The sequence below is a fragment of the Poecilia reticulata genome, linkage group LG20 (genome assembly GCF_000633615.1).
Source record: "Poecilia reticulata strain Guanapo linkage group LG20, Guppy_female_1.0+MT, whole genome shotgun sequence".
NCBI classification, from domain to species: Eukaryota; Metazoa; Chordata; class Actinopteri; order Cyprinodontiformes; family Poeciliidae; genus Poecilia; species Poecilia reticulata.
In genome coordinates, this window is record NC_024350.1 from 12866283 (window position 1) to 12870867 (window position 4585).

Genomic DNA, 4585 nt, shown 5'->3' on the forward strand with positions numbered 1-4585 from the left:
GATGCTTGATGTTTAAGGCCTCCTCTGTTTGCATTACTTAAGACCACATTCAACCCATGAACATATGACTTACAACATATTCTATGTTGACACAGTTATTGCGTTGGAGATGCTTATTGCTTCACAGGAGTCACATTACAAAAAAAGACATTTCAAGTCAATCACACACACATTGCAGTTGATTCTAGTTATCAAACAGTACATTAAGGTGATATAATTATTAAAATTTATTTAACATATTTCCATTCAAGTTGTTATGCTTTGAAACCGTTTGTCAAATTGTATTTGCATGCATGTCTTGAGTCACCTTCTGTCATCATATTATCTATAGATCAGTGAAAGAACGGGAACATGTTCTTCCTCTGCCACACAGCCGTTTGTCGTGTGTGACTTACAATAATCAAGTGGATTATTTTAGTAAGTTCAGCTTTTTCTTAATTTGCTTTGACTACTTGGTGCCAACTTTCCAGAACTGGAGAGGATGTGGGGTCTATTTATTTCTCTTGAAAACTGATGGTAAGGGAGCCAGATGAGAGGAGTAATTAGGGAAGTGAATGTAGCGTCAGTGCTGAGTCATAATAAAAGAAACAAGATAAAGAGAATATTGAAGAGCTTGTTCCAGAAATTAGGAAAAATTTAACGTAGGACATGGCCTTTCGTATTAGACATGTGAGGGTAGATGGTAAAAAGGCTCCTGAAATCTATCCTTATATCAGTCACTGAAAAACAGATGGACTAGAAATCCATTGGTGACTCACAGCGCAGGTTCAAATCCTGTCAACAATTATCAGTTCTAGTATGTGAAGAATTCATAGAAACTGTAAAAGATCTTTTTTAAAATTGTAAAATGGTTCCTGAAATTTCCACCGGTGTCTCAACCCTGCAGATACGTGGGTTATTGTGGTCGAGAGGTTAAGATGATGGATTTGAAATCTATTGGGGTCTCCCTGCGAAGGTTCGAATCCTACCAACAACGATCAATGCTAGAACACTGAAAGCTTTTCCCTCATGAACGTTATATAAATTTGCTGCATGTCTTTGTTCTGAAACTTCTACGTGTTGAATCAGAATATTCTTAAAATCGCTGCCCATTCATGTTGCACTTGGATCTGGGCAGTGTTGTAGTTTAGGGAGCAAAGCAAAACTTGTTTTTTTATGAAAAAAAAAAAACGCCATAAAAACTGAGCTATATGTTTCTACTCTCACAGCAATCAATTTAAAACTTTGCATTCAAATTTGTGGAAATGTCATCGAATTTGGTCTGAAATTACTGGAAGCAGAAATAACTCGGGAGTAAGATATGCAAGACATGACAAACGAAAGATTTTGAAACTTTTTTCCTTTTAACAATATAAAAAAAGCACTAAGAACCCCTTCTGATGCTCATCGAATTGGCGTTAGATTCTCTAACTATTTGTACTCAGATGACTTCGTCATTTACACACTTTTGGCACAGACGCAATTCAAGTTTCCAATGCAAAACCTTTTACAATGGAACCTTTACAACGCAAAGCAGCACCTGATTTCAGTGTCGACTAAGAACTTTATGAGGCATTCAAAATAACACTCTTACCTCTAACATTTACTTGAAAACAGGGTGCTGCAGTTGAATACAAATGATTTTTTTGTTTTGTTTTGTTTTTAAATGTCCTTCAGAATGAAAAGTGACACAAAGTTAAACTTAGAAAGACTTTCTTACCAAATAAATCTTCTCTCAGTCAGCTGTTTGTTTAAAAGCTTCTGTCCTGTGCAGGCAAGCTGCAGCAGTAAGCCTTCATTCTTGTGTAAAAGAGGATGTCAGCTTGTTGTCGTCCACTTATGTACGGCCATACAGTGTTTGCAACTGTTTGAAGAGCGACTGAACATTCACGTGGGAAGTTTTTGTCACGGAACTGAATTATATTTTATGAATAAGATTGGCACTTTCGCAGCACGCAATGATATGGTTCCTTTCATTTACTTCTTGGTAACTAGTTACGAATGAAAAAAAAAAAAAAAACAATAGCAAAAACTTAAACGTAAATAAAATTTAGAATAACCAAACACGGTTGACGATGTAGAAGCAATAGTGATAGTTTGTGGAGTCATTTTAAGAGATGAAAGACATAACAAACAAAAAAAATCCCGTGTTGGATAAAAGACGGCGGGAGCAGCCGCTCTGTTTGCTTGCACTATGATTTGGAGGTGAGATATGTTTTTCGTAGTAAACACTTTTAACTGAATAAACGTAACCACATATAATAACGACCTTTACATATAATAATAAACATTTCCACATATCTTCGATGTCGACAGGAATCTCAAGCGGGGTTTGGGATTCCCCCCGCGCTTTCTGATTGGCTACCTGTCACATTCAACAGGCTGCATTCTCGCTCCCAGTCAGGGAAAAACCTCACAGGCTGCGATAATCGGGCCAAGACAATCAACTTGTTGAATATGCCCAATGTTAGATCGGAGCATGTTTAATGAAAAAAACAAAAGGCTTTAACGGGCTGGGAACACCAACATGCGGAGGCTTTATCTGACGGTCAGCCCCCTGCTGAAACCAGCAGCAGCAATGAACACGACTTTGACAGCAAAGTCTGAAAGGGGGAAGTTGTTGCTGTATGTGTGAGACATTTATTTGAAGCCTCAGTAGAGGAAGTAAGTCAACAATTAAATTCAGAAACACTTTATCTTTCCAAAAGCGCCATTAAACGTTACACAAACTCGCAATATACAAGTAACTCGAAAGAGTTGTTGCTGATTCTGAGCAGGAAAAATCTCCAGCAACAAAAAGAAAAATCTGACCGAAAGCTGTTACTGGACAACAGAGATGATATTTCACAGTAACATTGTCCTGGATGACATAATCAGTTGTTGGCAGATCTGTCTGCTGTTTATTTTGCATTGATTCAGTGAAAGCAACACCCAAAACATAGCTGATATTTTAATTTCCTTATTTTGAACAAAATAATTATTTAAATATTTGCCTGCATGGCTGAATCTTTGAAAGAAAGCATTACAAGTAAAGGAGTTATGTGATAAATAGGGAAGAAGAAATTATCTACTGCTGATTGAAGTTTACATCTTTATTTTCACAATGCCTGTGCCTCCATCACTCTGCTTCTTTCATGACCTGTAGACAGGAAACAACAGAGAAACAAACAGTGTTGATGCTATGTGGTTTTTTATACTGCAGTTAATACTTTCATATCACACTGGCAGCAACCAAGACACATTTACACGAAGCATGAATAATTTCAGGTTTCTATTTTCTAACCTTCGTTGGTTTCTTGGATAATCTAACCCAGCTAAAATAAAAAAAAGAATGTTAGCATTACTAAATATAAAACACCACCACATGCAGCAAAAAACCATCTTCCCATAGAAAATTGTCTCTCACCACTCAAAGATGATGACGGTACCACAGAGCAGCACCAATCCCACGATCGTCATTGCGAAGTAGATGGAAACTCTAGACACTTGATCAAAGAATAATGTTCAACATAAAAAAGTTTGAATGCTATCCGGACTTTGCACAGTTTAAGAGCCTGAACTACAACTATCTGTAGCATATATTTTCAACATATATTTCAACGTATATATATATAAAATGACCAAAATCTTTGTTGGCAAGAAGGTCAGGGCCCGTATTCTCAAAAATCACCAGTCCACTCAGAGAGCGCCTATCACAGCATAAGATTCCTGCCATGGAGTCGTAGCTGAAGAGTGATTCAGTAATCTGCTGAGAGCGACTCTGAGCAAAGAGAAATCTTTGTCTTGAGGGATGTTGATGGGTGTGACACTCTCTCTTGTGGTTGGTTCTTCGACTTCTTGTTTAGTGATTGTTGGCATATGACTTAGTGAGGAGGACGGCTGGATGCAACCCTGACTCCCACAGTGGAGTCAGCAGGCAGGAAGCTGCAACTATACATGCAAGGCCACTGACCGTAACATTAGCAAATTGCATTGTTTTAAGAATCATAATATGGTCTGGTAGCTTTTACACTTCGCTCTTTCTGAGCAAAATCAATAAGGTCTCGTTTTGAATTTGATACACAGAACAAAATCAAGAAGAGTGTGTCATGATGATGAGACTATGCAAAATTAAATTAATTAGTCCTCACTGCTGTATCAAAATGAAGTGCCTGCTGTTGGCAATGTTCTACCTATTTTATAAAGAATATCTCTCGTCTCTGTCGATATTCCTGTCGACTTCCGTGCTAGACAAAACTGGATTCCTCTGACAGAATTTCATCCTGGCCAATCAGCAAACAGAAGGAGAAGTTGTGATGATGACATCAACTTTCTAGAATTGTAGTCAGCTCGTAGTTTTAGCAAAGGCAGTGGAGGAAGTGAGTGAAGCTGTTCAGTCCATATTGACCTCTATTGAATTAACATGAACAACCATCTTGTTCGGCTCGGAGCTTCTCTCTTCACAGTGGAGGATGATTGTTGACAGTGCAGACAATTTATGGTAATTTAATAGAGTTGAACTAGTGCATGACATGCATCATGGACAAAGGTTAGCAATTGGATAAAGTTTCATTCTTTAACACAACCCAAACCTCCAGGAAGCAATCGTTTCACAACAGCCGAGAAA

The 4585-nt window shown here is 37.9% G+C and overlaps 1 long non-coding RNA gene and 1 other non-coding gene across 2 annotated transcripts; one reads left to right on the forward strand and one right to left on the reverse strand.

Moving 5' to 3' along the window:
• The first annotated feature begins 894 nt into the window (after positions 1–894).
• On the forward strand, positions 895–976 carry trnas-uga (transfer RNA serine (anticodon UGA)). Its single transcript has one exon. It is a non-coding gene; the product is annotated as a tRNA-Ser (tRNA).
• A 2049-nt stretch (positions 977–3025) lies between these two features.
• LOC108165714 (uncharacterized) lies at positions 3026–3475 on the reverse strand. The gene is made up of 3 exons (XR_001776050.1): positions 3386–3475; positions 3263–3293; positions 3026–3118 (listed from the first exon to the last, which is right to left on the reverse strand). It is a non-coding gene; the product is annotated as an uncharacterized LOC108165714 (long non-coding RNA).
• Positions 3476–4585: the final 1110 nt, after the last annotated feature.